General features: G+C 39.1%; 1 pseudogene; it reads left to right on the plus strand.

The window, feature by feature from the left end:
* The first annotated feature begins 10,992 nt into the window (after window positions 1-10,992).
* On the plus strand, window positions 10,993-11,568 carry LOC145802565 (secreted RxLR effector protein 161 pseudogene; annotated as a pseudogene).
* The last annotated feature ends 2,277 nt before the right edge of the window (window positions 11,569-13,845 follow it).

Below are 13,845 nucleotides of genomic sequence, written 5' to 3' on the forward strand. Positions count from 1 at the left end.
AATGGTTACATGCATGCTCATATTGTTGTTATAGACCATGTTTTCATCTGGTTTTGGAAAGAAATGAGCTCATTTGAGCAAGCCTTGGAGCTTCAATTTAGTTTAAAACTCATGCATGACATGTTTGAATGTTGTTCTTGAAAATGGGTTTGAATGTGGTTTTAATTGACTCACATTTGGGGCTTGAATTCATAAATTGAGCTTTGAAACTTGTTATACATTGAATTTAATGATGTTTTCCAGAATTTGGGCCCAAGAGGTCGAGTTTGGAGTGGTTGAATGCTTGGTTTGAGCTTGGGAGGCAAATCTGGAAATTCCAGATTTGGCTTCCTCGCTCGAGCGAAGGATTCCACGCTCGAGCGAGCACCTTTGTCCAGGGCTCCGCTCGAGCGACCATCGAGCGACGATCGCGCGTAAAATTTCAGCATCCAGTACTTTTACTGTTTTGCAGACCGCTCGAGCGAAGGACTCCTCGCTCGAGCGAAGCCTTTGATTTTGGACTTACGCTCGAGCGTAGAAAGTCTCGCTCGAGCGAGGCTCTTATTTTCAGCAAACTTTGCAAAATATTTTCTAAGCGTATTTCTGCATCCTCATCCCATCCTAGGCATTCTTAGGCCTAGTTTAAGGCATCTTGATGAGGATATCATTGTAGAACACACCAAGGCAAATTAGGGATTAAGTTATGAAATTTCCCAACTGTGTAGCTTAGTGTGTGCTCAATCTGTGAACTGTGTAGGGTTGGCAACTGGGGAGACACGCTCTAGCATACTGTAGCCCAAACTCTGTGAGTAACAATTGTGTAAAGATATGTTCAACTGATTATCTTCTGAATACTGAACTGAACTGTTTACTGAACTGGTATTATTTACTGAATGAATGTATGTCCTTTATTTCTGAACTGTACTGTGGCATCCTTAGCGCCTACTGTTTACTGTTACTGCGACAGAATTCTCTGTCGGTTCCCTCGTGGAACCACTACTGTTTACTGACTGATGGCCATCATTACTGTTCGGTCTTTTAAGACCTACTGTTACTGTTATGCTAATGGATGTACCACATATGACTGTTTACTGTACTGAACAACCGAATGACTGATTGAAATGAACTGTTTTCATACTGTAAGGACATTCATTCTTAACCTCTTTACATATTGTGTTATTCACTGGGCTTTAGCTCACTGCTCATATATATATGTAGGTGTACAGGCACCAGACCGCAGCTAGAGGCGTCAGGGTTACTCCAGTTTTGTCAAGCCAGCCTTTGTGCCTCACTGCGAGGTTCCGAGCCTACTGTTAAGGCTTAGGGGTGTTTTAGAATTTCCCCCTTTTTATACTGTTTCACTGTTTTGTATAGACCGTACTGTTTGTACAGACGGAATGTTTTCTGTACGGTTATATAGGGTCGAGTCCCTAGTCTGAATGATTGTAAATATTGTGTATACTGTTCTGTACTGTATATGTATGAATGCATGAAAAATCTTTTTGGCATACAGACTGTCACAGCTCATTGGGCATTGTTTAATTACTGTATTGGCTTCCGCCAGGCCCTGTACTCTGTTTCACTGTATTACTGTTCTGCAGGCCTTCGGTAATCTCAGATTACTGGCCGGTTACGGTGCTAAACCCCTAGGGCCGGGTTTGGGTCGTGACAGAGTGGTATCAGAGCGATACTTACCACGAGTTATACCGCACACACGTGTCCAAATGAGCTATAGGGGGGTCCTAGAAAAAGTTATTAGGGCATCTCATGAGCATGATAAGTGTGTGGTTATGTTATGACTGAATACATGCTAATGTGGTAAACTGTTAAACAAATGACTGCTTATGTTTAAAACTGTTATAACTGCTTATAGTGAAATGGACAATGCAAATGAACCTGAGTCCTCGTCTACCGAGGCAAGAATGGAAAGAATGGAAAGAATGATAGAACTGATAACTGCTAGACTTGAGCAGCAACAGAACCAACCGCCCCCACCTCCTCCTCCTCCGGTACAGCCGGAACCTAATGTGAATGTGGATGATGGGGATATTATTTCTCTCACCCAGAAGTTCAGCAAAATGAAACCGTCATCCTTTCAGGGAGGCCTTGAACCGCTAAAAGCTGAAGCTTGGGTTCTGGAAACAGAAAAATTATTTGAAGTGTTTCCGTGCTCAGAAGCGAACAAAGTACTGTTAGCTACCTTCACCCTACAAGAAGAGGCTAGAAGGTGGTGGATGTTAATCCGTGAAACAAACATTGTTATGACTTGGGCTCAGTTCAAGGAGTCCTTCTTTGAAAAGTACTTCCCTCAGTGTGTCAGGGATAGAAAGGTGACTGAATTTGAACAGCTGAGGCAGGGCACAATGTCCGTTGCCGAATATGAAACAAAATTTACTGAACTTGCCCGTTATGCACCGCACATGGTGGATACTGAATATAAGAAGGCCAGAAAATTTGAAGGCGGCCTTAATGTGGCAATACTTGACCGGATAAATGTTTTGAAACTTCCAACTTTTGTGGGTGTTCTCGACCGGGCATTGATGGCCGAGTCAAACATTGCAGCAGTGAAACAATCTGAGACACCAACAACTGAATGGCATGGTAAAAGGCAGGGTTTCAAATTTAAGAAAGGCAAGCACAACCCAGCCAACAAGAAACAGAATACGGGGACAACAACTAGCCTCAGTCAAGGGAGTGGATTCATACCACCCTGTCCTGAGTGTGGCAAGAAGCACAAGGGAGTCTGCTACAGAATATCTGGAGCCTGTTACAGGTGTGGCAAGGTGGGCCACATGGTTAAAGACTGCCCCTCTGCTCCACAAGCCAGTGGTAAAGCTGCACCAAGCGCAGCAGCATCAAATGCTCCACCAAAGCCTAACCCCAGAGTTACGGGGAAAGAGCCTGTGAGGCAAGGCCGAGTGTTCGCACTAGTACCGGGAGATGTGCAGAATACCGAGACCGTTGTGTCAGGTATTCTCTCTATCTGTACTCAAAATGCATATGTACTGATTGATTCGGGGTCTACGCATTCATATGTATCGCATGCCTTTTCACGAAAATTGGATAGACCCTTAGAACCCATGAACTATCTGCTAGCCGTATCATCACCCGTAGGGGGATCCATGACATGTGCCTATATGTACCCCGCATGTGAAATTATTGTCGGGGATATGCATCTGTTTATTGATTTACTGCCATTGAACATTGATCATTTTGACGTAATATTGGGGATGGATTGGTTACAAAAATATCATGCCACTATTGACTGTGTGACCAAGCAAGTTGTTTTCCGTCCACCTGGTTTGCCTGAATTTGTGTTTAATGGGAGTGGAGTAGTACCTCCTCCGTATTTGATTTCGTCAGTGAAAGCTGTTAAATTAATTAGAAAGGGGTGTAAAGGATATCTGTGTTCTGTACTGACTGTATCTACTGATGATAATGCTAATGTGAACTGTATTCCTATAGTCAGAGAATTCCCAGATGTTTTTCCAGACAATTTGCCAGGGGATTTGATTGACAGGGAGATTGAATTCACCGTGGACGTGATTCCCGGAACACAGCCAGTTTCTAAAGCTCCCTACCGAATGGCTCCAACTGAACTGAAAGAATTGAAGGCGCAGTTGCAAGAACTGTTAGACAAGAAGTTTATTAGACCCAGTACCTCACCATGGGGTGCACCGGTTTTGTTTGTAAAGAAGAAAGACGGCTCACTGAGACTGTGCATTGACTACCGTGAATTGAACAAGGTAACTGTAAAGAATAAATACCCGTTACCGCGTATCGATGACCTGTTTGATCAGTTACAGGGTGCTAAAGTATTTTCCAAGATTGATCTTAGATCCGGATATCATCAACTGAAGGTTAAGCCGGAAGACCTTGATAAAACTGCTTTTAGAACGAGGTATGGACATTACGAATTTTTAGTTATGCCTTTTGGAGTCACGAATGCACCAGCTGCATTTATGGACCTCATGAACAGAATCTTTAAACCATACCTTGACAACTTTATTGTTGTATTTATTGATGACATATTGATTTACTCCAAGAGTATAGAAGAACATGAACATCATCTGAGACTTGCCCTACAAACCTTAAGAGAACAGAAACTGTATGCTAAACTGTCTAAATGTGAATTTTGGCTTGACCATGTTATGTTTCTGGGGCATGTTGTTAGCAAAGACGGGATTTCTGTTGATCCGCAGAAAATTGAAGCTGTGGTGAACTGGCCTAGACCAACAAATGTGACTGAAGTCCGAAGCTTTTTGGGATTGGCTGGATATTACAGAAGATTTGTCAAAGATTTCTCTAAAATTGCTCTACCATTGACTCAGTTAACTCAGAAGGGGACATCATTTGACTGGACCGACCAAAGAGAATCTGCTTTCCAGGAGTTGAAAACTCGACTTGTGACTGCACCAGTTTTGACTTTACCCTCAGGTACGGATGGTTATACTGTATTTAGTGATGCTTCTCATAAGGGTTTGGGATGTGTTTTAATGCAGAATGGGAAGGTTATAGCTTATGCTTCCCGACAACTGAGACCACATGAAAAGAATTACCCGACCCATGATCTGGAACTTGCTGCAGTAGTATTTGCACTGAAAATTTGGCGTCACTACCTGTACGGGGTAACATGTGAAGTATATACCGACCACAAGAGCTTGAAGTATTTCTTCACACAGAAAGAACTGAATATGAGACAGCGGAGATGGCTAGAACTGATAAAGGATTACGACCTACAGATCTTGTACCACCCAGGAAAAGCCAATACCGTTGCCGATGCATTGAGCCGGAAATCGATTGGAAACTTAGCATGTTTGCTTACAGGACAGAAAGAGTTGCTTTGTGACCTTGAAAAATCTGAAATTGAAATTGTTTTACGGGAACAAGGTGGAACCTTAGCTGCTCTTTCTGCTCAACCGGCACTGATTGAGGAAATTAAAGAGAAGCAGCAACTGGATGACTTCTTGAAGAAGATCATCGAAGAAAGAGAATCTAAACCGAGACCGGGATTCAAATTTGAGAATAATGTACTGAAATTTCAAGAAAGACTGTGTGTACCAAATGATACTGAACTGAAAAGAAGAGTTCTGCAAGAAGGCCACAATTCGAAATTGTCTATCCATCCGGGGAATACGAAAATGTACCAAGATCTGAAACAGAATTTCTGGTGGCCGGGAATGAAGAAAGAGATTGCCGATTTTGTATCCAAATGTCTTCATTGCCAACAGGTCAAAGCTGAACATCAACGACCTGCCGGACTATTGCAACCCCTACCCATACCAGAGTGGAAATGGGAGCATATCACGATGGATTTTATCGTTGGATTACCTCGCTCCAGAAAAGGTATGGATTCAATTTGGGTTATTGTTGATAGACTAACCAAATCTGCTCACTTCTTACCTGTCAAGACAATCTATAATGCGGACAAATTGGCTGTTATCTATATTGATGAAATTGTAAGACTGCATGGAGTGCCTGTGTCTATTGTTTCTGACAGGGATTCGAAGTTTACATCGAGGTTTTGGCAAAGCCTACAAACCGCACTGGGTACTGAACTGAGACTGAGTAGTGCCTATCATCCTCAGACAGATGGCCAATCAGAAAGGACCATCCAAACTCTGGAGGATTTACTGAGAATGTGTGTCCTTGATTTTCAGGGAAACTGGGAAAGTCACTTGCCCTTAGCTGAATTCGCCTACAACAACAGCTACCATTCGAGTATTGGTATGGCGCCTTTTGAGGCATTGTATGGCAGAAAATGTAGATCTCCAATTTGCTGGGCAGAAGTTGGAGATGGGCCTTTGCTTGGGCCCGAGATTGTGTATGAAACAACTGAAAAAGTGAAACTGATACAGCAAAGACTGAAAACTGCACAGAGTAGACAGAAAAGTTATGCAGATGTCAGAAGACGGGACAGAGAGTACGAAGTGGGTGATCACGTTTTTGTGAAAGTGACACCAATGAAAGGCCAGACTCGTTTTGGAGTCAAAGGCAAGTTAGCACCGAGATACGTCGGACCATACGAGATCATTGAGAAAATCAATCCGGTGGCGTATCAAGTTGCGCTTCCTCCTGAAATGGAGCATATGCATAATGTCTTCCACATTTCGATGTTGAGAGACTATCTCCGGGATCCCTTCCATGTAATAGAGCCTACCCACGTAGTGTTGAGTGATGACTACACTTACGAGGAACGGCCTATACAGATTGTAAACCGGCGGATCAAGAAACTGAGGAACAAAGAGATCCCGTTAGTGAAAGTTGACTGGCAGAACCATGGTGGCGTGTATGCCACTTGGGAAAGGGAAGATGACATGGCTAAACGATATCCTGAACTGTTTCCACTGAATCCTGTGTTCTTCCAGAATGAAGGTAACTCGAGTTTAGAGGACTAAACTCTTTATAAGGAGGGGAGACTGTAACAACCCTCGTACTGTTTACTGATTTATGACCGATTGATTACCGTTAATCACCGATTACTGTTAAACGAAAACTGATAATGACTGATAACTGACTGATAATCGAACTGAATGAAATACCGAACCGACTGACTGAAATTGAAACTGAATTGACTGAGTATATGTTAGTTAATTGCATTCTATCTGTTTGATTGCCTGATTATCTGTTCATGTTTACATGCTTAAACTGCTAATTGAAGGCCTTATCGGCGGCCGAATTAGAAACCGATTGATGTTCCGTGACCCTCATAATTAATGTGATTTTATGGTATATTTATCTGAAAACTGATTAGGTATGATTAAATTAGATTAAAATAAGCCAATTAAAGAGTTCGGTTTATTTACCATATTGCCACCCTTAGTGGCACACTACCTAGTGATGCTAGAGCCTTGCACACATTGAATCAAAACATTTCCTCAGCCATTTCCCCTCTCATTGCCGACCATAGAGAGAGTTAGGGAGGGAGAGAAGTGTTCTTGTTGGTTTTGCTTGGAGAATTGAAGGAATTGAAGTATAGATTGCATATTTGAGCTCCTAGTCTTCTAATTCAAGCTCTAGGTAAGGATCTTATCTTCTTATTGATGCTATTGAACTAGTTCTTGCATGGTTCATGCTTCATTGTAGAACTAAGTCATGATTTGGGTCATTAATGGTGAATTGAAGCTCATTTCTTGCATGCATGGTTGAATTAATGAGTTTTGGGTTGAATTCATGGTAAATGGTTACATGCATGCTCATATTGTTGTTATAGACCATGTTTTCATCTGGTTTTGGAAAGAAATGAGCTCATTTGAGCAAGCCTTGGAGCTTCAATTTAGTTTAAAACTCATGCATGACATGTTTGAATGTTGTTCTTGAAAATGGGTTTGAATGTGGTTTTAATTGACTCACATTTGGGGCTTGAATTCATAAATTGAGCTTTGAAACTTGTTATACATTGAATTTAATGATGTTTTCCAGAATTTGGGCCCAAGAGGTCGAGTTTGGAGTGGTTGAATGCTTGGTTTGAGCTTGGGAGGCAAATCTGGAAATTCCAGATTTGGCTTCCTCGCTCGAGCGAAGGATTCCACGCTCGAGCGAGCACCTTTGTCCAGGGCTCCGCTCGAGCGACCATCGAGCGACGATCGCGCGTAAAATTTCAGCATCCAGTACTTTTACTGTTTTGCAGACCGCTCGAGCGAAGGACTCCTCGCTCGAGCGAAGCCTTTGATTTTGGACTTACGCTCGAGCGTAGAAAGTCTCGCTCGAGCGAGGCTCTTATTTTCAGCAAACTTTGCAAAATATTTTCTAAGCGTATTTCTGCATCCTCATCCCATCCTAGGCATTCTTAGGCCTAGTTTAAGGCATCTTGATGAGGATATCATTGTAGAACACACCAAGGCAAATTAGGGATTAAGTTATGAAATTTCCCAACTGTGTAGCTTAGTGTGTGCTCAATCTGTGAACTGTGTAGGGTTGGCAACTGGGGAGACACGCTCTAGCATACTGTAGCCCAAACTCTGTGAGTAACAATTGTGTAAAGATATGTTCAACTGATTATCTTCTGAATACTGAACTGAACTGTTTACTGAACTGGTATTATTTACTGAATGAATGTATGTCCTTTATTTCTGAACTGTACTGTGGCATCCTTAGCGCCTACTGTTTACTGTTACTGCGACAGAATTCTCTGTCGGTTCCCTCGTGGAACCACTACTGTTTACTGACTGATGGCCATCATTACTGTTCGGTCTTTTAAGACCTACTGTTACTGTTATGCTAATGGATGTACCACATATGACTGTTTACTGTACTGAACAACCGAATGACTGATTGAAATGAACTGTTTTCATACTGTAAGGACATTCATTCTTAACCTCTTTACATATTGTGTTATTCACTGGGCTTTAGCTCACTGCTCATATATATATGTAGGTGTACAGGCACCAGACCGCAGCTAGAGGCGTCAGGGTTACTCCAGTTTTGTCAAGCCAGCCTTTGTGCCTCACTGCGAGGTTCCGAGCCTACTGTTAAGGCTTAGGGGTGTTTTAGAATTTCCCCCTTTTTATACTGTTTCACTGTTTTGTATAGACCGTACTGTTTGTACAGACGGAATGTTTTCTGTACGGTTATATAGGGTCGAGTCCCTAGTCTGAATGATTGTAAATATTGTGTATACTGTTCTGTACTGTATATGTATGAATGCATGAAAAATCTTTTTGGCATACAGACTGTCACAGCTCATTGGGCATTGTTTAATTACTGTATTGGCTTCCGCCAGGCCCTGTACTCTGTTTTACTGTATTACTGTTCTGCAGGCCTTCGGTAATCTCAGATTACTGGCCGGTTACGGTGCTAAACCCCTAGGGCCGGGTTTGGGTCGTGACACACCGAAACTATGTACGTAGTAGCCGCTGTGTCCCTTGGAACACACACGAAGTGGCCTTATTTAAGTTTTCCTTTATTTATTTATTTATTTCTTTCTTTCTTTCTTTTATGTATTTTTCCCTCTCTTTCTCTCTTTGCAAATTGTCCAAATAGTTACTTTATCCAACCAATTCTTAAGATTTTAATTGACTATTGATTTATGGAAAATCGTCATAATTCATTTTGATGAAGGTTATGCCTCTAATCATAAATTGACATTAAGAACTAGAATTAAATAGATTAACTATATGTTAAGATAAACATTGTCACAAGAAAGTATAGAAGAAGGTTTAATATAACTTCCATCATATAAAAATAGACTACTCAATGCATGAGACTTCTACCACTACAAAGTTTAAGAAAGATTTGGTGTGTGCAACATTATGCTAGTATGTGAAAAACTACTATTATTTTGCAGTTATTGCACATTATTATAATTCTCTTTTGGTTCTCCTCATCCCCGCTCCCAAAAACAAAACAAAACAAAATAAAAAGAAAAAAAAGGCAAAAGGATGAAAAAGTACATATATATAGTTTTTGTTTAGTAAAACCTTTTCATAAGTATTATCAATAAGTCTGGATTTTTCTTTAAAACTCATTTCCTTTAATTGGAATTGTGATCATTGTTGTTCCCAATCGCTACTGTGACCCATGGTGGGCCCACTGTGGGATTATCTTCGTATCCAAACCACTCACTTTTTAAGACCCATCAAATGGATTATGCATACAAAAAATTAAGCTTATCAGACATCATATTCACATATTCAAATCATATTTGTCTTAAAAAAATGTGTCTAATATGATTTTGTGAATAAATTGTCTATTTTTTAAAAGCAAGTATGATTCAAAATAGTTACCAATAAATTTTTGTATGCATGGATTACTCAACAAATTTTACAAAATGAACCATTAAAAACATAAAAATAAACATGTGATGAGCCTCTTGTGCCAAAGGTTTGATTGGCCGAGATTTAATGATACCGAAATCCTAGTCAATAAGGAACCCAATACAAGGCTAGGGGTGGAGGATGCTTCGGAAGTCGCTACAATTCCCAGAGAAGTACCTCCACCACCTAAAGTTGATACAGTTCCCATACTACCTGAAGCTGAAATACGAACCCCTCACTCCTCAATGCCTGACTCGTCTCCTGAGAATATCCCTGAGGTAACCTCTCCTACTATACCTCCAGACTCTAATGATATGGATATCTCTGTTGGCTATACTTTACCTTTCAAACATAACCATGGCAAACCACCAACTGGATACTCTCCGGATATTGAAAATCGAAGTTCAAAGTATCTAATTGCCAATTATGTGTCCACAAAGAGGCTTTCCGAACCCCTCAAAACATTCGTGCATGAACTTTCCTCATGTCGTGTTCCTACCGACGTTCATGAAGCCCTGACATATCCTAAGTGGACTCAAGATATGAAGGAAGAGATGGGGGCACTACTGGAAAATGAAACATTTGTGTCCTTACCCAAAGAAAAGAAGACGGTAGGGTGTAAATGGGTGTTCTCCATCAAGCACAAAGCAGATTGTTCAATTGAACGATAAAAGGAAAGGCTAGTAGCAAAGGGATACACACAGACATACAGCGTAGACTATCAAGAGACCTTCTCGCCAGTGGCTAAATAATTAAACACGATTAGAGTATTATTAATCCTTGCAACAAACCTCGATTGGTCACTACACTAGTTTGATGTAAAGAATGTTTTCCTTCATGGTGATCTTGAGAAGGAGGTCTACATGGATGTTCCATTGGGCTACACAGCAACTTCTAAGGCTAAGGTGGTATGTAAATTACAAAGAGCAATGTATGGATTGAAACAATCACCTAAAGCATGGTTTGGGCAATTCAGTTTGGCAATGAAGAAATATGGCTACTAACAAAGCAACGCAAACCATACACTATTCTTAAAACATCAACTGGGCAAGGTCACGGCCTTAATAATCTATGTAGATGACATGATTATTACGGGGGATGATCTAGAAAAAATATCAAGACTCCAAGAGCATTTGGCAACTGAATTTGAAATAAAGAATCTAGGAGGCTTAAATATTTTCTGGGAATTGAGATTGCTAGATCAAAGCAAGGTATATTCCTTTCCCAAAGAAAATATATCCTAGACTTACTATCAGATATGGGACTAGTAGAGTGTAAGTCTGCAGGCACACCAATTGTCCAAAACCACAAACTTGGAGAATACCCAGACCAAATGCCAACAACCAAAGAGAGATACCAGAGGTTAGTTGGAAAACTTATTTACCTCTTACATACTCGCCCCGATATTGCTTATGCTATGAGCATAGTAAGTCAATTCATGCATTGTCCGAGTGAGGATCATATGGATGCAGTGATCAGAATTCTTCGATACTTAAAGTCATCTCCGGGAAAAGGGCTTATGTTCTCAAAAAATAATCATCTCAAAGTTGAGGGATATACAAATGCAGATTGGGCAAGAAATATATCAGACAGAAAATCTACCTCGAAATACTTCATGTTTGTTGGCGAGAATCTCGTTACGCGGAAAAGTAAAAAGCAGAATGTGGTGGCTTTATCAAGTGCTGAAGTTGAGTTCCATAAAATGGCTAAGGGCCTTTATGAACTTCTCTGGCTTAAAAGACCGTTAACAGAAATTGGCTTTGCCCCAAGCTATGAGATGGATCTATTTTGTGACAACAAGGCCGCCATTGATATTTCACACAATCCTGTCTAACATGATCGAACCAAACATGTGGAGGTGGATCAACATTTCATCAAACAAAATCTTGAGACCAAGATAATTCGATTTCCTTTTATTAAATCCGAAGACCAGTTGGCAAACGTCCTTACAAAAGCTATTTGTAGCAAGAATTTCTACAACTCACTTGACAAGTTGGGCATCAGAGACCTGTATGCACCAACTTGAGGAGGAGTGTTGGCGTAAGTTGTCATTAGAGAGATTTTAGGATGAGTCTTGATTGTAAATCCCTTGATATAAGTCGACCTTAATTATAGCCACAAAATGTGTATAGCTTAGAATATATAGAAATTCATATTATATAAACCTGCTCATTCCTTGTAAATGATAAAAAAATAAAAAATAAATAAATAAATAAAATATTCTTTCTATCGATCGTTGATAGTTCTAACAATGTTACCTTACAAATATTTGATATCCATTCGATATTAGAGCTCCCCTGAAACTTGAAAGTGTCAGCACAAATATATATATATATATATATATGTTGAGGGGGGAATATCAAATCAATGGGACAATCAAAAATTATTTACATTTTTATGGTGGTACAACTTTACTGTGTACATAGTGCAAATTCTCTGTACGCATGGTGCAAATTCTTACTGTGTCAGAGTTGCACCACAAAAAATTTCATCTCTAGAGCAATAATTTCTCCATTGTCCCACTGATTTGATATTTTCCATATATATATATATATATATACACACATTAGTAGGCCACACACGCAACGCCCGTGCAATTTTAAAAAATGTAATAATATAAGAATAATGATAAAAAAAATGCACATATAATGTTTTTTACACAAGTAATAAGAGTTTGATTTGCCAAACTCATTATCTTAATTTCAAGTCTTATCCTCTTCTTTTTTACATAAACATCAATTATAAAGGTATTTTCAAAAAACTCAAAATATATGACACAAAAGTATAAACAGTCTTTCTTTTATATAATAGAATAGATATATAAAAAAGTCATTAATTATATTTATAAAATTGAAAATTAAGATATTATTTGAAGTTAAATGGATTCCCCTCTCTATATCTCTCATTTTTTACTAGTCATACGATTGGTAATTTGGGCAATGTTATAGTTGATGAGATTAGAAAAGTGATTGGTTGGTCTGGTGAATTTTCATGTCCCTCTCTTGGATCGAGATACACAAAATTCAAACCAATAATGATTGAGAAACTCACTAGCATGTGCCATGATTTTAACCCACCCCCTTCCTCTTTCCTGAAATCAAAAGTAAAACAAAATAATGAGAATACAACTTTAGTTTTTGATGGTGGTTGTGGGGAACAAAATCAATTTCCAAACAGGGTAACAATCATGAAGTTTCATAGAGATAGAGGGAGGGATGGGACACCAATATATGCTAAAAAGCAAGCATGAATTTTGAAAACCATCAAACATTGGAAGACCCTGCATTATGTAAATATTGACTTGTATTAATAATATGGATCAATTACATTTTCCCGTCTTTATAATTTCGTTTAAATTTTACTTTGGTTATTATAGTTTTAAATTAAGTAATTTGGTTCAGTTTAGTCTTTCTATTTAAGTTACGGAAGAATCAAATTGTTCAATTTGAAACTATCAGAACTGAAATAAAATTTAAATTAAAATATAGGAATGAAAGTGTAATTAACTCTAATAATATTGTATTCTTGCAAAGTATAAATAATAGTTGATCTTGGTAAAAATCTCCAAACAGAGAACACGGATTTTACTCTTTTTTTTTTTAATTTTATCTCATATCAACAAGGACATCATGGTACAAGTGTCAGGAAAATATTCTGTAAATTAAGAATCACTCAACTCAACTCACAAGTTGTGAGTGTTCTGTGCAACATTCTATAGTTGAGTTTTGTGAATGTTTAATGTCACTTCTTGTATTTGAGTTCCATGTCCTTCACGTTATTGGAATTCATATCGGCTCTCCTCTTCTTGGTAGTTCCGGATAAGTACTATCTAGCATTGTTTACATTGTCCACTAACTCATTAATTTTCATGTTCATGGAAAGTGTTTAATTTATATTTAAGGCATAAAAAAAGATCTTAATGCGAAGAACTCTGTCCAGTTTATTTCAAAGTGAAAATATGGCAAAATTTTGGGATGGAACCTCCTAATTGGTCGAATTTAGCTGTTGCCTTTAACAGCTTGCCTAATTATGGTGAATATTGACTATTAACTATTCTTGAGGGAGATAGTTGCTAACTTTATTATCAGAGTGTATTCTGATTGGGATGGTT

Source organism: Camellia sinensis, chromosome 11, assembly GCF_055761805.1.
Source record: "Camellia sinensis isolate YWXY chromosome 11, ASM5576180v1, whole genome shotgun sequence".
Taxonomy (NCBI): Eukaryota; Viridiplantae; Streptophyta; class Magnoliopsida; order Ericales; family Theaceae; genus Camellia; species Camellia sinensis.